The sequence below is a fragment of the Spea bombifrons genome, chromosome 4 (assembly GCF_027358695.1).
Source record: "Spea bombifrons isolate aSpeBom1 chromosome 4, aSpeBom1.2.pri, whole genome shotgun sequence".
NCBI classification, from domain to species: domain Eukaryota; kingdom Metazoa; phylum Chordata; class Amphibia; order Anura; family Pelobatidae; genus Spea; species Spea bombifrons.
The window spans coordinates 13,087,172-13,105,569 of NC_071090.1; the positions used below are offsets into that span (position 1 = coordinate 13,087,172).

The following is an 18,398-nucleotide window of genomic DNA, read 5'->3' on the forward strand; positions in this document are numbered from 1 at the left end:
AACCAAAAACATGGGCTGTTTCACAACAAGGGAGGGCAGCCCAGAGACAGCCAATGGGAGGCCACCCCTGCCGGTCACGTGAGCACACACTTTTTGTAATGTTGCCGCACATGTTCTGTCAGGGGCTTTTTGTGCTTCTTCTTCTTCCCACTTTGTCTCCGCCGGAGTCCGGATCCGCTCCGTGCCAAGCGGGGTCTGCCCGCCCATCCATAAGGATCTAACCCCGTCAGAAGAGGAGCTCCGTGACATCTCTTCTCCCCACCTATAGGACTCTGATCAGCTGCTCGCTGTCACTGATGCCGGGGCAAGGACTCCCCTCATCAGCTGCTGTGCGGAGGAGGTTATAGACTTTGTATAATATGAGCCTCTGATTACCCGTCCTGTGCTGTTTTATGCTCTCGGCTTTATTGTTCTTGGGTGGAGAGTTACCCTCCTGTGACCCATGGATGTCTTTAACTGCCTCTCCTGCCAGCAGGCCCTCTGGGACCCTGTAACTGTAAGATGCGGCCAGTCTTTCTGCAAAAGGTGCTTGCGGGGGCCAGCAGTGGACAGGTGCCACGTTTGCAAGCAGAAGCTGAAGCCCAGGGGTGCCCAGGAGCTGAAATGTAACACCCTTTTATGCAACTTGCTGGAGAAGTGCCTGCAGAGCGAAACCAGACTGAACAGGGTGAGAAGCGACCTGCGCGATCTGCTCTCACTCCAGGACCACGAAGAGGCAGCAAAAGTGGCCTCCAGAGGAGTTGCGATGGGTGAATTTCTGTAGGAGGTGCCATTTAAATGTCTATATGTGATCCTCATGATGATATAAGAGTAGATCATATATCACATTATATATGATCATTGCTATTATATACCGGGATTAACTCATATTGAGTTTCTGTAAAATTGTGGACAGTGATCATTATCAATGCGTTTCTGTATTTTAATGGCCTGTTGTATGATTATTATTATTATTTATTGTTGTATATAGCGTCATCATACATTAACCCCTTCAATCCCAGGGGTTTTTGGTACCTCAAAGCCCAGAGCAATTTTGCCATTTTTGGGGTATGTCGGTTTAGCGATGATTCTCTTTTCCTGTGAATAGTGTACCCATATAAACTATATATTGTTTTTTCAAGGAGAGATAGAGCTTTCGTTTGATACCATAGTTGGATGATTAGCTGAAAATTTAGAATGACAAATTTAGTAAAAACTAGCGAAGATTAGAAAAATAAACTCATTTTTTTTAAAATTTTCCCTCTGAATCCTCACAAAATTAGGTAAAGTGATGGAAAATCCGCTCCAATTTTATTAATTCAGGTGTCCTGATTTCAGAAATACCTAATTTATATAGATTTTCCAGACTTTCCCAGCACCAGGGAGCATACTATAAGGTGTACAATTTTGTATAATTTTTATGCCTATGGCTTAACGGGTTTGGGGGTTGTGAACGGAGGCAGAAGGGTTATACTCGCTAGATGTTATGCTAGGGCAATGGGAAGTAAGGTTTTTTAATAAAATTTTTTATTATCCTTTTTTATATATTTTTTTTTATTTTTTTTTTAATTTTAATTTTTTTTTACATTTTTTTTATTTTTTATATATTATTTTTACACAGAAATGGTTAGAGGTCCTCCTAGGGACCTCCTGAACATGCCAGTGATGTCACAATGACATCACAGCTCACATTATAATTTTTTTATTAGTATTTATATTATTATTTTAATGATTTTTTTAATATTATTTTTTAAATGAATTAACTTTTTTTTTCTGCTTTTCTCTTACAGGACGGGAGGGGGAGTGAGAGAGATGGTTTCTCACTCCCCTCCCCGCGATCCCCCTGCACCGATCACACTGTGATCTCTATGCAGGTCCTCACAGACCTGCATAGAGATCGCAGCGTCTCTGTGCCTCATCGGAGGGCAGGATATCCCCACAGGGGATATCCTGTCCTCCGATGACCTTCCGGGTTACGTCAGCAGTGACGCAACCCGAAAGGGAATGCCCGAGAATGGAACCTAAAAACCTTTTTTGTTACTTAAAATATTTGTACTGGTGGTTGATCTGTGCCCTCCTACCATTAGATTGGGCTTAGAGGGTCTTTCAGGTATTGAAATGTCTGCCCAGAGCCCAGCAATGCATTAAAGTGCAGAACCTTCTTAGATGGAGAGGGGGAATGACGGAGGTAGAGGCGCATGTCCAAGACTGGACTCATCTCTGATAGCCTCAGATCAGTTGAACCATCAGACGTGACATCAGTGCCAGTTAGGCATACCTTGGAGAGCTTCTTTAGTCAGCTGACTGCAACTATTTAGGTATTAACCCTTTAATAGCACGTCAAGAAGATTCTTTGGAGTGATTTGCCAAATTGTAAGACTTGTCATTTTTTTTAAAGATGCGCTTAACTGAGTCACCTGCATTCAAGCAGGGATATCATCCATAACATACTGGTATCAAAAGCACCAAGTAGGGGTCTTATGTATGATCACAGCAGTGTAGAATAGGACAGAGTCAGTTCCAGACCGTGTGATCTGGAGATTTTACTCCTTCATCCGGAGACGCTGATATTTGGGCAACAAACCACGGACTCCGGCAGGGGCGTAACTAGACGCCTCAGGGCCCGGGTGCGAGAATCTGTTAAGGGCCCACTCACCCCCTCACCCCCTCACCCCCCCCCAAAAAAAAACATGATTTTTACCCAACAATTTTTTTTCAACAAATTCAACAAATTCAATTTACATATTGAATCATATCTGTAAAAAAATCAAAGAAAAAGGGGCGCATGTACAAAGGGCATAATCCAGGGGTGTCCAAGTTTTTTCTGCAGTGGGCCACTTCATCAGAATTGTATACGTGCGCGGGCCGCACTCATTTTTCACTGTGACAAAAAATATGGCCTTTAATAAAATATGCAGATTAAAATAAAGTAAAATGACACAAAACCTTTCCTCTTCCTCTCACTGATTTCTGGGCCTAGAAAGTTTTGCGACTACAAATTCAGGATTCCCTAGATTTATTCTAGGGATGAACTAAAATGAAAATTCTGGACCAAAACATTCAGGGTTCACTTAGCCAAAACCGAAAATGACCCCCACCTTTAAAAATAATAATAAAAACTCACATTTTTAATAAAAGTAGGTAACACACAACTGGACAAAATTAGCAATATGACTTGGCAACCAGTAAATGCTGGCAACCCAGGTAACCAGTAAATGCTGGTACCTAGGCATGATGGTACCTAGGCTCGCTATCATGCCAAGTCAGCCAGTACATGCTGGTACAGGGTGGCTGTAAGTGATGTGCAGACCCCATACTGCTGGCAGCATCACTACACAAGGGGGGCAGCTAGCTAGGTTTCAGCATGTACTGGCTGACTTGGCATGATAGGAGTGTGATTGCTAACAGTAGTCACAGTCCCATCATGCCTAGGTTCCAGCACTTACACATCCATCCAGTAAATGCTGGAACCTAGGCATGATGGGACTGTGATTGCTGTTAGCAATCACACTCTTATCATGCCAAGTCAGCCAATACACGCTGGTACAGGGTGGCTGTAAGTGATGTGCAGACCCCATACTGCTGGCAGCATCAATACACAAGGGGGGCAGCTAGCCAGGTTTCAGCATGTACTGGCTGACTTGGCATGATAGGAGTGTGATTGCTAACAGCAATCACAGTCCCATCATGCCTAGGTTCCAGCACTTACACATCCATGCTATCACACACACACACACACTCATTTATTCATATAATCATTCATTCACAGATTCATTCCCTCAATCACACACTCATTCAAACACCCTCCCCACCCCCTTACCTGCACTGCAGCTCCTCGATGCCGCTTACAGACTTCAGCAGGGGGCGCGGCCTCCCACTGCCTTCTCTGCTAAAGCACAGAGGAAGTAGGATGTCACTTGAACTCCGCTTCCTCTGTGCAGTCCAGAAGACCCTCCCACAAGTAAGTAGCAGGGCTTGAGGTGCGGCTCGCGTAAGATCGGTTGCCCTGGCTGCCGATCTTACGCGGGCCGCACCTTGAGGTCTCGGGCCGCATGTTGGACGCCCCTGCCTTATTTAAAAAAAAATAAAAACGGAAAAAAGATTTCGGGCGGCCCCTTGGCTTGGGCCGCCGGGGCCCGGTCGCAGTCGCGACCCCTGCGACCCCGGTAGTTCCGCCACTGGACTCCGGGTCAAACCTTAAGAGTTCCCAGCTAGGCTCTTACAAGAATTATGGGGCTCATTCATTCTTTGGTGCAAAATTGGACGTTTGGGTGAGAGAGGGAACGTTCCTTGTCTCTCACCCTGCTCTGCGGACGCTGACATATTTAGATTTACGAATGTTTGCCATGTTAGGTTTTTTTATGTTCTGTCCAATAGTAGATTATCTAAAATCATAGCTACCTGTGGAGTAGGAGGAACGTAAACCAGTTCTGGGTGGATCGGGGAGCACCTGTGAACGCTGTGTGTCTGCTTATGACAGCTTGACAAAGGCCCTGTTTGGCCGAAACGTTGCTTTTGTTTGTTTTCGCTTAATAAAGTGTCCTAGAGACTGGAAGCTGTTTGGAGTGCTGGGATTCCTTTTCTTTGTTTGAATGCTTATGACACGGTTTGAGTAATAAGCAGCATTTAACGATAAGTAATTAGCGAGATCTTTAACCTGAGTGCTGTTGGTAGCTACTGAATACTTCAAAGCAGTCTGGTGACACTTTCCCGAACATCCAAGAGGGAGTCACTGGGTTCTGTCTATGAGACACATATAGTGCTACATGTAGTATGGGCGATCAGACCTACTTCAACATTTCTGGGTGACAGATGGTGCCCTTCTGTGGCACCTGGACCAAGAGCCGGAGCTAGGCCCTTTTGCACCCGAGGCAACAATGGAAAATTGCACCCCCTAGCAATTTTTTTTTTTTACAGAGGTTGTTTTATTTACACTGCCCTTACACACACCTGTCCATAAACACACAAATACACATACACGTTGCCTTTACACACACCTGTTCATTATCACGCATATACGCATACACTGCCCTTACACACAACTGCCCATAAACACACATATACGCATACACTGCCCTTACACACGACTGCCCATAAACACACACATACACTGCCCTTACACGCGACTGCCCTTACACACACCTGCCCATTAATATGCATAGACACATACACCAGCTTACAAACATACAAATACCTACACTGCCCTTACACACGCACACACACCAGCTTACAAACACACACCTGCCCTTTAACACGTGTATACACATACACTGCCCTCACACTCCCCTACATTTACACACACACATATACACACACACCAGCTTACAAACACAGAAATACCTACACTGCCCATACACACACACACACACACACTGCCTATTCACACAGACACACACATGCTGCCCATACACACACATGCTGCCCATACACACACACGCTACCCATACACACACACACACACACACACACTGCCCACACACACTGCCCATACACACTGCTCATACACACACACACTGCTCATACACACACACACACATATTGCCCATACACATACACACACACTGCCCATACACATACACACACACTGCCCATACACACACACCAGCTTACAAACACACACACATACACAGCACTTACACACACACCAGCTTACAAACACACACATATACACAGCCCTCACACAGACACCAGCTTACGAACACACATCTATACACAGCCCTTTCTCCCATCTATTACTTTTCTCATCTTCCATCCTGTGGTGGGAGCTCGAGGTCTGTCACTCCAGGCCTCTGCTTGACATCATATCCCGGAGCTCTGCATCATTTGCCGTCGCATAGTGGTTAGGGAGAACGGAAGACGAGGTCTGAATAGGGAGCGTGAGGTCTGTCAAATGTTGGGCCGGTTTGAGGGGGATTGTGATATCCCCAACCAGCCCTGCTCATCGGGCACCTCCACCCCAGACCAGTGCTGATGGTGCCTGGGTGCGCACTGCCCACGGGGGCGCCTGATGAGCAGGGCTGGATGGGGAGAGCACAATCGTGCAGTCCCCTGAAGACCGGCACAGGGGAGGGGGCCTTTCCGGTCGCCCTCTCCCATATAGAAATGCCACTGTCCGTGATCTCCCCAAGCAGACCTGCAGCTTCTGATTGGGCGGCTGTGCGCCCCCTCGCAGGTGCGCCCAAGGCGAGTGCCTCACTCGCCTCACCCTTGCTACAGCTCTGCCTGGACCAGAAGAATGCCAGCTGTCACTCCAGAAAATATGGTGTCCTCCAATGAAAGTAGGTCCCAATGTAATGTAAGAAAATACCCGCAATGTATAAGTAGGTCGGACCCCCACCCACTAGGGGCCACAAAAAAGACCCTTCATGCCTGGACATACACAGAAGAACTCTACATTGGCATTGAGAACCGTAGCCATAATGGACTACATACATTGGGAATTAAACAATTCTATTGCCATAGCAACAATTAATAATAATTTATTATCATTCAAGAATTATTTCAAAACAGTATGTATATTTAGTTACAAAAGTATATTGAGTAGAGTACGTTGAATATCAACACATGTAACATTCAATGTAATTATGTTGTAGGTGCAACATATTAAACACTGGCTGAATTTTCCTCCATATAGCTGCTTGAAGATCTTGGTTTTCCGGTGCCTTCATCTCCTGAAGAGCTGTTAGACGAGGTCTCTCATTACTTGAAGTCGTCCAGTCCAGACGCCGCTACCCTCATAGCTCCTCTAAAAGCTGCATCCATTGATTCATGTGACACAATAGCGAATGTGAAGGTAACGTTACGTTTTGGTATGATTGGGATATAGCCATTGAAATACTGCAGGTTTACCTTACCAAGAGACATACGAAAATCACAAACAGTAGGAACCAAATTCATAACTTACCTCTGGCTCAGGGGGCATAAGATTGAAATGTTGAGATACATCTGATGTCATCAATACAATGTGAGCCAGGAGAAAGAGTCAGAGCAAGCTATAGGTAAAGGGCCACATTTTAAATTTAGTTTCAGAGGGTATGCAGAGCTAGTGGAGGGACTGACACAGTGGGACAGCTAATAATGGGACCAGGGCCGGCCTTTGGGGTGTGCGACCCGTGCGACCGCACAGGGCAACACACTCCAGGGGGTGCCGCTGCGGGGTCCGACGCCGCTGCCGCTGGGTCCGCTGCCGCCCCCTCTGTACCTAAATTAAAACATCGGGGTTTTTTTTTTACTTTATTTCACATCCTCCATGTTATTGCCCCCTTACTTATTGAATCAATTAATTAACCAAATTTAAATGATAATTGGGTTCAATTTCACTAGACACCCCCAGACATGATTACTGCCAGCCCTGTTGAATCTAAATATCAATTAAATAGAATGTTTTTTGCAAAGTGATGTAGGCTTAAAGGTCTTAGAAAGCAGCACATGATGCCACAATCTGAAGAAACTCAAGAGCAAAGAAGAAACAACTGGGAATCATCCAAAGCAATTTCTAAGGCTCTGGGACTCCAGCAAAGCACTGTGAGAGCCATTATCTACAAATGGAGAAAACGAACAAAAAGAACACAAACTCTTGTCTGACATTTGCCAAAATACATCTTTTTTTTTTTTTTTTTTAAATATTCTATATTTTCTTATATAAAAGGTATGGAAGACAAATTTACATACACATAATTAAACAAATAAATACGTACAGCAAATACAAAACAGAAGAAAAAAAAAAAAAAAAAAAGACAATGAGGTATTGGGTCATGGAGAGAAGGAAAAGAGGTAAGTCTATGCAAAGAGGATTTGGCTGCCTAATTTATCTTATTTATTATTTGGAGGCATTTTTCCCATATTTGGTTTTTTTTAAATGAAGTATACAAAATTTGGGAGACCTCCTTCTCCATTATAACCTGAAATTTTAGTTGATTTGTCAACTGGGACATATTAAATTGGTTATCATTTTTCCATTCCCTGGCTATCAATCTTTTGGCTGTTAAACATGTGTGAATACTTAGATTTAATTGTGCCTCAGTCAGGAATGAGATTGTATTTGCTGTACGTATTTATTTGTTTAATTATGTGTATGTAAGTTTGTCTTCCATACCTTTTATATAAGAAAATAAAGAATATTTAAAAAAAAAAAAAGATATAGTAGTTTATTTTCTCTCTTCTACCTTCTTGTTCAAAGAGGAGCGATAAATAGCTCACCAATCAATCATAAATCATTTAGAAATCAGCTGTCAGCGATATCCTTTCTGCTATGTGTTTTACAGATTTCAAATAGGCTTGCAGCAATATGATAAATTTTTGATATATTAGTGCAAAATATCGACAATATTATCGTTGCGGTCAGCACGGTGCAGAAATATAGTTTTGTCTTACCGGCAGTTTAAAGCGTCTCAGTATGTCTTGTACGGCTTTATGCAATTTGGTACAGTTTAGTGCAGCTTAATAGGTAGATGTACCTGGCACAGCTTTAATATAGCTTAGTACATCTTTAATCAGCTTGTTGCAGATAGATAAAGTTTTATGTCTCGGTAGCTTAAAATCTGTTCATCTTACGGTATCTTGATGTCGACCAGTGCAATTTAATGCAACATGTCTGCGTCGTAACCGAAGGGTGATTGTAGCATGACTGAGACAAATCTTGGCTGTGAAATATCTGTAGCTAGGTTATCTCATATCTGCGGCAAAGCTGCAACTCCACAGCAGGACGGCTGTACAGTATATGTAGCGTAGCGGGAGCACCGATCTCCAGCATTCACCCGGCGTAGCAAAGCCTCGCTACAGGAACACCATCTCTGCAAGGCGGCTCACGCCTCGTGGCAACCCCTCGACTCCGCCTCCTGGAGCGTGCAGCATCACATCCTCCCTTCCTGACAGCTCCTCCTGCATATTTTATTAAAGGCCATATTTTTTGTCACAGTGAAAAATGAGTGCGGCCCGCGCACGTATACAATTCTGATAAAGTGGCCCACTGCAGAAAAAACTTGGACACCCCTGCATTAGGTGGAGAGAGCCCTGCTCGCATGCTTACAATCTTGAGATATTTCTTTAATGTAGCAAGGGTGGCTCTCAAACTAATGTTTCAACTAACATTTTAAGTCTCAGGCATCTTGCAAATTTGCAAGTTGTCTGCTTTTTAAAATTTGCACGCAAGTGTTTGCATATTTTTTATATTGGGAGAGTGCTTGCTAGAATTGGTTTTAATGAAATGTACTTTTGTATAACTCATGCAAATTTTCTGCTGCAAAATTCCATTCTTTCCAATCCATAAGCACTCTCACTTTAGCCAATATACCTCAATGAGTGCCCTCCCAGTACATTTCATTATTGATGCAAGGGCTCTCCACACTTACCTATTATTTGCCTTCTCTATGGAGCTGCTGGCATCCACTATCTGCAGCAAATTACTTTTAAAGGCACTCTAGTTGCTAGACTTGTACACAAGGTCCAAAATCATTTTGGACAATACCTTCTTTTGGGGAGGTTCAGTATGTGAGACAGTATCCTGCTGCATAGAAAAAAAGGGAGGGTGTGTAGTGCATACAGACTGCCTGCAATAGAAGCTGCTCTGAATTATAATATAATCCATGCTTGTCTGTAGAGGTAAATTAATGCTCAACTGTCCTTACTAAAATGGTTAATTGTAATTTGCATATTACTTATGCTCCTCCTGAGATTTACTTTAATTTTATGTAATAAAGTCTTACTTAAGGTAAAGAAGATTTATTTTACTGAGGGAGTGGTGGATATATGGACCAGCATCCCAATGGAAGAAGCTTGAGGTCCACAGACCTGAGATTTGTACTTTTATTTACCTACATGGAAGATTTACATGGCTTCCCCATCATCCAACCCTAGTTGGGGGGGGGACTAGTTCAGTACCACACAACTCACTAAAATGCTTTCTGGCCTCCAAAACAACTTACCATTGGCAACCTATTGCCTAACTATTCCCAGTGGGCAACGTCTACTTTTTTTAAGATACGAGCAAGCTATGAAGTCCTAGGCATAGACAACCATAGTGTACTACATCAACATCTCCTTACTCTCAACATGCTTTCACAGACCTTATGAGCATTACTATGGAGTTCAATTGAGGCCTTTGAGAATGCCAAGTGTTCAGTTGCTTTGACAAAAAAGAGCTAAACTTAATGTGACAAGTTCTCACAACTGAAAAATTTACAGCACTTCTTTATGTCTCTTCACTGAACTCTGGAAACTGATTTCTGACTCTACTAGAGATTCACATGTAGGATACAGTTTCCCTTCTTTGCCCCTCAAACCAATTCTTTCTTCATCTACTACTCTTTGTTGGCTCACTTGATATGGGAAAAATCCTGCAATTACCGTATTTATCGGCGTATAACACGCACTTTTTTAAACTAAAATATGAAGTTGAAACCCTACCTGCGTGTTATACGCCGATAAATCCTAGAGCTGCACAATCTTCCCCTGCACAGCTCTCTCACACGCCCTCTCTGATGCCAGGAGCCGGGTGATGAAGTCACTCCGGCCCCGGCATCAGCACAAAAAGTAAAACGCTGGAAGATAAAGGGGACCCATACCAGATCTCCCAAACGGTAGGGAGTAATATATAAATTTAATGTGTGTGTGTGTCTGAGTGTGTTTGTGTGTCTCTGAATGTGTGTGTGTTTGTGTGTGTGTGTCTAAGTGTGTGTCTGGCTGCATGTGTGACTGTGTGTGTGTGTCTTAGTGTGTGTGTGTGTCTGTGTGTGTCTGAGTGTGTGTGTGTCTTTGTGTGTGTGTGTCTCAGTGTGTGTGTGTCTGAGTGCAGGGCCGGCCCAAGGCAAAATGCCGCCTGGGGCGAATTTTAAAATGCCCCCCCCTTGTACTTACCTTTCAGCAGTCCTGCGGCGAGTCTCCCTGTTCGGTCTCGATACCGGCTTGTAATGCTGAGCGCCGGAAATCTTCCGGCACTCGGCATTACAAGCCGGCACCGAGAACGAACAGGGAGGGGAGACTCACTGCAGAGGAGAGAGAGAGGGGCGCCGAGCGGGTACTGACAGCTTGGTAAGCGAAAACCACTCGGCGCCCCTCTCTTTCGCTTTAAAAAAAAAAAAAAAAAAAGTGCCGCCTGGAGCGGTTGCCCCACTTGGCTCCATTGTCGGGCCGGCCCTGTCTGAGTGTGTCTTACTGTGTGTGTGTCTGAGTGTGTGTGGTTTCCCAGATAGCAGTGATTCTGATGAAGTTTTTTTGTGCTTTTTCTTTATTCTTTATTTCTTTTATTACATTATAATAAATGTTATAATGTTATAAACATTATTCCAACATTAAGTTCATAGCTTCCAAGTTTAAATTTATTTTTTCTTACCTTGTTAAAATGGGGGTGCGTGTTATACACCAGTGCGTGTTATACACCGATAGATACGGTACTTGACAAAGCATACATTGCATATATAAACTGACTGTGATTACTCATTTACATGTAGACCAAAGAGGTCTTTTTTATTACAAACTTTTAATTATCTTATACACGTCGCTGCTGTAGTTTATTGACATACCAATCACAAATAAACAACTGTATCCACTAGTTCTTTGAATGCTTATTGTATTATATATAACCTTTACTGCATAGGAAATGTTTCTTATATGGAAGAAGGCAATACAATAACTCATATCACATATTGTTAAAAATATGAATAATAACCAAGCCTGAATCTGAATTTGCAATCAAAGGTTTTACGCATTTCATAATAACAAGTATAATAGTGACATCTACCCATATAAAATGATCACACATAATTGGACAACCAATCCAAAGAGCACAAAACAAGCGTGGTTTAATTAATCACCTTAAGAGAAACAGCTGCTTCAATGATATAACTTTCAATCCTAGGCAGTGATCAATAAAGTGCTATAAGGTTGCAATTATTAAAGTATGTCCAGCTATATAAAAGATATAGGGTAAAGTGGAAAAAAATAAATTATAAAGAAAAAGGAATGATTAGATTGACAGAAGAAAAAGGTGAATATCAACAAAAAAGTAAATTTTATTGCCTGATTGAAAGTTAACTGCCAACTATAAAAGTAACTAATTAAAACAATACATTGTTGCATATTTTCTAGGCATAAGTAACTCCATTTTAAACAAATGATTAGATTGATAAAAGGAAAAAGGAAGTATCTCTTAGGCTAGGTTTCCACTTGGGTTTTTGTCCGGCGTTTTTTTCTTGATGAAAAACGCCAGGAAAAACGCCAAGAAAACTGCCACTGCATTTACCTGCGTTTTGGCGTTTTTTCTGGAGTTTTTTCTGGCGTTTTAGCCTTTCTGTGGAAATTGCTTTTTTTGACCTTAGGCAGTTTTTCCAGCCTTTACAAGTTAGAAGTTTCACCCAGCTAAAAGGGATTAGGATAAATGGCAAGTATCTGCCCTCTCCTGATGTCATTTACTTGGTAGAGTTCTACTTAAACGCCCCGGTGGACCCTTTTGCCTCTTTTCTGTGGTTTGTAAGGCATGCTTTATTTCAAATGTCTGCTCCTCTGGGAAGATTGGCCCCAAATGATGGTGCAAATTGTTTGCTGTTGCTTTTGGCACGCAGGATCCAGTTGATGCGTCGGGTATGTTTGTTTGTAATGGCATGTTTGTTCCAAATGGTGTAAAATTCAATATGAACCAGTCCAGGACTTTGTTTTGTGTGAAACTGTTTGTTTTCAGCCTATTTCTCGTAGGACACACAGATACTGGGTCCATCCTCTGCATTGTAACTGTGGAAAAAACGCCATAAAAAACGCCAAGGCAATAAACCCACATGGCTTTTTCATGCCGTTTTTTCTCTCCCATAGACTTCTATTGGAGAAAAACGCCAAGATTTCCTTGCAAAAAACGCCAGAGTGTCAACATGCTGCGATTTTGAAAAACTGCCACAGAGCCCAAAAAAGCAGAAAAACGCCAAAGAGGACTGAAAAAACGCCAAACAGAAAAACGCCAAGTGGAAATGGCATTTTACGATTTCCTATTGAAGAACAGCTAACATCTGGCTGCTGCGTTTTTCACTAAAAAAACGCCAGGTGGCGCTATTGGCGTTTTTATGGGCGTTTTTAGCAAAAAAAAAACAAATGGAAACCTAGCCTTTGTCTGCTACAAGAAAGGTCATTTTATTGCATTATTAAAAGTTTGCGGTTTTTTTCTAAACTTTAGCGACACCTTGTGGATGAATCTACAGTTGCAGTTATTTAATACTATATAACCCATACATTACTGCTGTTTCATTAACGTAACAACAATTAAGCTTTTTTTTTAAATACAGATGCAGTACTTAAGTAATACAAGGTAAATTGAATTATACTGCATAACTAATATGGCCCTATATTCTATAAACGTATAATATATGAATGGTCATAAAACACAAATATTATAGTGATTACCTATAATATAATTTAAAAAATTTTGTTATATTTTTACATGGAAATTTAATACATGGAGTTGAATATTCTTGAATCCTAAATGAGGATATTACAGTGACCAATCTATATTGCAATAGAATACAAAAATAACTAGTGGGACGAAGTGCTGAGGCACTGCCATTGGGCGGCGAGGTGTGTGCACACCGACCCCCTTAACTTCATTAGGCGCCGACGGCGGGAGGAGGCGGTCTGGGTGCCGCTTTCAATACCGCTCGCAGCCGCTCAGCGGCTGTTTTGAAGGTTGGCCTGCCGCCGAACGGGCGACGGAGCGACTGGCCCACTGGGAAATTTCCCGGTCCCTGCTTGATTCTTTATACATGAGATCCATCACAAGCATTTTTTGTGGGGGGGGGGGTTTCACACACATTGTATTTCTAACTCTTTCCATGCACATGTTTTACCACCAGCCTTTAAAAAAGTTTGCAATGGTATTTTTTGGGTGTTCTTTTCACACACATTTGCTTCAGGTATGAATTTTAATACCACAATATGTCTCCAGCAACATTTACTGAGTACAGTGATACCACCCATGCATGGGTTTGTTGGGTTATTTGGGGGGGTAAAGGGCCACATTTGGGAGGTTTGCATTTGTTTGGAATTTCGACAGCTGGTCAGTCCATGCCCCTGTCCTTTTTGTGATACTTTTTAATCCGGCCGATTCAATTTACCCCGTCAAATCATGCTTTTTAAAAAACTAGGCACCCTACAATCATTTCAAATGCCAGCATTTTAACTCTTTCCATGTGATGATTTTTGTGAAAATATAGCGCTAATTTTAGGACTTCAGTTGGGAATTATTTTTACTTGTTACTATATTTCCATGTATTTTTTAACTTTTCAAAAAAAAATTTCTTTAATTTTTTTAATATGTAATATATTGTATATTTTAGTTAGACCCTAACTCAGATTATAAAGCAACCAAAGTCATTATCCAGTATAGATTTGTTCTCCTATCCAAATAAACTAACACAAAATTAAAATTATTAAATTAATATTCAGATTAATCCCTATATTTAAGTGCTTTGTTATAGAACTGTAGTTGCATTAATTTGAGTAATCATTTCAGATTATTACGTGCAAAAGGGTCAAAAACCATTTGGACTAAATTGTCGGTTCCTTTTTGACCCAATTAATTTTTGGCAAACAGTTACTTTGCCTTCTCATTCAATTCTGATGAAAATCGGGGGACATGTTTGATTTGGGAACAAAATTTTGTGCCCGGTGCCCACATTCACTCATTCTCACCTTTTTCATAATCTCTTACACGCTCATACTTGATCTTCTCTCTTTTATCTTCTATTTTCATCTGTGATCTACAATGTTAGTGCTGAGTCTCTGTCTTGATTACAGTTTCAGAAGTTCTGGGTGGCAACATAGTTGTTTTGCTTCAGGTCATGTGTGGCAGCGGTGGCTACCATTGGCTAAGGCGGAATGTGGCTTCATGGATGAGAAAGGTAGGAGGTGGGCAGTCTTTTCAAATATATTTTATTAAACATTTTTTAAAAATATACAAAACATTTACAATTATCGCTTTGGAACACTATCCAAAATCTAATTACAATATTATACATATATTTAAACAACAAAAATAATAAAATAAATAAATAAAATGGGGACAGGGGTGTTCTTTTTGGCAATATGTAACATGTTAGAATAAGTACACATATATACATTCTACAATTTTTTTTATTAACTATCAGTATATTAACTCACATGGTATGATTCTCCTTTAAACCAGTTTTTTTATATTAAAAGTAAAGTATTTGAAAAAAGCAAAAAATATAACAGAATATTATATGTTCAAATGAATAATCTTTAATAGTGTTTTCCCAAGAGTCTCAGAAATATGAAAGTATGAGAGTTTTAAAAGCAGATGGGTGTCTAACAGATGATTCAAAAGTTTTATTTTCAAGGGATAAGTACAATATTTCTTTTATGGATGGAATATTTGTGGATTTCCAATATTTAGGGATTAAAAGCGTTGCAGCTATTAGAAGATGACCTATAATTATTTTGTCAACCTTATTCACATTTGGTAGAAAGAGTTTAAAAATACAGAGGTCAGGGCTAAGAACAGTAATATCCTTGTTTACTTTTTTGATTAATACTACCATAAAATCCCACGTGGGTTTAAGTTTAGGGCAGTCCCAAAAAATATGCGTCATATGTCCTCGTCCATTACATCCCCTCCAACACTTATAAGACGGTGTCCGTTTCATATGCAATAGCTTAATAGATGTTAAATACCAAGAGGTGGGCAGTCTTGGTGTACCTGACTGAGCTCCAGTTGGCTGGGGTTTTGGGGTTGTCAGCAGAGCGTGATCTGTCAGCACTATTCTTTTTTGTTTTAGCTCTTGGTTTGGCATGATATTAGGTGCGAGTTCTTTATCAAAAAGGGGGTTAAGGGTTGGAGGAAGAACAAGCTCCCTGATAGCCATCAACTGGTGTCTTTGCTGTTGCTCCATTCCATCATTGGGCATACCCAGGTTCTTTATAGTTCTGAGTCCCTTTTTTCCAGGTGGCCTTTTCTTTAGCCTTTCTTGGCGCCTTTCACGTAGGCGAACTGGTGTCGTCAGGGTCTGTAGTGGTGGTGTTCCCCCCGGCCAGCTCTTATGAGTTTGTGATCCAGGAGTGTTTGCTCTAAGAGCTTGGGGAGTCATGTCTTGAAGACGGCTGATGGCATCGGACAGACTAGGACTTGGTTACCAGGCCCAAAAGGCTCAGTAGCTGGTGGTTATTTGTTATCATATGGTCTTATCATATACTGTTTTTGTTCACTGGTCAAAAAGGAGATGGTATGAATAAAGCTGTAGCCTATGCTCCCCTCCCCACATCAATTGTGTTGTTTCTTTTATTCGGGGTATTGGATGGGGTAACTGTTTGGGCTATGGACCTAAGCAGTCATGCTTTGCTGCAGAAATGGGTGGCATTGTGTTCTTTTGTCCAGAATATGGGGATCTTCTGAGTTATAAAGATGACAGAATTCTCCTCAGCTGATGTCATATGCAGTTGATATACAGGTCCGTGAGAGTGTGACTGTTCCGGGGGATTCGTGGTTTTCCTCTTCCATTACGTGTAAAGCATGGAGCGGAAATCCAAGGGCCTCATGCTCAACCTTTGTAATAAGTAGACTTGTGCATTCGTCTTCGGGCGAACATGAAAACGAACACGAAGAGTGCGTTTTCGTGTTCGTTCCGAAGACACGCCGAAGAGAAGACAGCGGCGGTAAAACGTAGGCGAAGACGAAGACACACACCACGAAGATCTTCGTGATCATCTTCGTCTACCATTCTCCCTCCCTTCTAGCTTACCTTGTCATCGCGGCAGTTCACCGAAGTGGAAATCCGTAGGTTAAAGGGCCGTGCAAGTGAACCAATAGGCGCACTCGCACGGCCCCTTAACCCTTTAAAAAAAAAAGTTAACCCCTAATGAAAGTAAAAAGTTAACCCCAATGCTGCAACTTACCCGGCAGATCCCACTGGTCTCCCTGTTCTATCAGTTAAATGTCCGCACAAGCGACTTTATTGGGCGCTCGTACGGACATTTAACTGATAGAACAGGGAGGCCAGTGGGATCTGCAGGGTAAGTTGCAGCATTGGGGTTTTAAAAGTCTGCACGAGCGACTCTGTTGGTCGCTCGTCCAGACTTTTAAAACCCCAATGCTGTAACTTACCCGGCACATCCCACTGGTCTCCCACCCTGTTCAATTAGTTAAATGTCCGTACGAGCGACTTTATTGGTCGCTCGTACGGACATTTAACTGATAGAACAGGGAGGCCAGTGGGATCTGCAGGGTAAGTTGCAGCATTGGGGTTTTAAAAGTCTGCACGAGCGTCTCTGGTGGTCGCTCGTACAGACTTTTAAAACCCCAATGGTGCAACTTACCCTGCAGATGCCACTGGTCTCCCTCCCTGTTCAATTAGTTAAATGTCCGTACGAGCGACTTTATTGGTCGCTCGTACGGACATTTAACTGATAGAACAGGGAGGCCAGTGGGATCTGCAGAGTAAGTTACGGCACCAGGAGTTCATAACCCTTACCAGATTGATGGGCAGCAACAATTACTTCTCTAAGATCATTTCTGATGTCTTTCCTTCTTGGCATTGTTTTAACACACATCTGAATACACCAGGCCTGCAAACTGCTAAAACTTTGTTTCTCATAGAGGGGGTCACACTTACTGGTGATCATTTAATCCAGGGCATTTGATTAGCAGTACCTGTCTGTTAGCATCTTAATTCTTATGGAAGCAACAATGGTGTACTTAGTTTTTCACATGGCTTCTGCATTTTGGCTTTATCTCTGTTGAATAAATCATTACACAGTGTAATATCTATCTGTTTGTGTTCATCTGAGGTTGTATTTACCTTATTTTTTGATCTGCTAAGGAACAGATGATTGTTATTAGGTCCTGATATGTAAAACCTCAAGCGTATTGGACCAAGAATTGGACCATTTAATGGGTAGTCTCCACAACTTTTAGAGGATTGATGTTACAACACGCCAACGATGCTCCAACTTCAGGTCGTTTTGGTGAAAAGATTACTTATCAGATTTTATGTGACTTTGTATACTGGCCCAACATGTTACAGGACATAAAGACTTACTGTAGGGGTTGTTTGATATCTCCACAATTCCAACCTGGGCTGCAAAATCACTTTCCTGTGGTTAGACATTCAAATTGATTTAATTGGTCATGTGACACCATCATCAAAATAAAACAAATATATGTCAATTATTATTATTATTATTATTATTATTATTATTACTTACTTACTTATTTCTTACTTACTTACGTATGTCAAGTATAGTTTGAGACCTATTCAGTATTGAGGATTTGTGAGGTTCTTTTCTCTGACTTGTGAGTTCTGTTATAGTAGATACTTCAATGATCTTTGCATAAATTACTGCTTTAATTTCCATGTTCATATAGTTGCGCACATACTCATATTTTGTATATGCTGCTAGTATTAAAATAGACTGGATGCGGTTTTTTT

At 41.6% G+C, this 18,398-nt stretch overlaps 1 long non-coding RNA gene across 1 annotated transcript; it reads left to right on the forward strand.

The window, feature by feature from the left end:
* Positions 1-123: 123 nt before the first annotated feature.
* On the forward strand, positions 124-7,575 carry LOC128492476 (uncharacterized). Its single transcript, XR_008354098.1, has 3 exons — positions 124-749; positions 6,614-6,772; positions 7,375-7,575. It is a non-coding gene; the product is annotated as an uncharacterized LOC128492476 (long non-coding RNA).
* Positions 7,576-18,398: the final 10,823 nt, after the last annotated feature.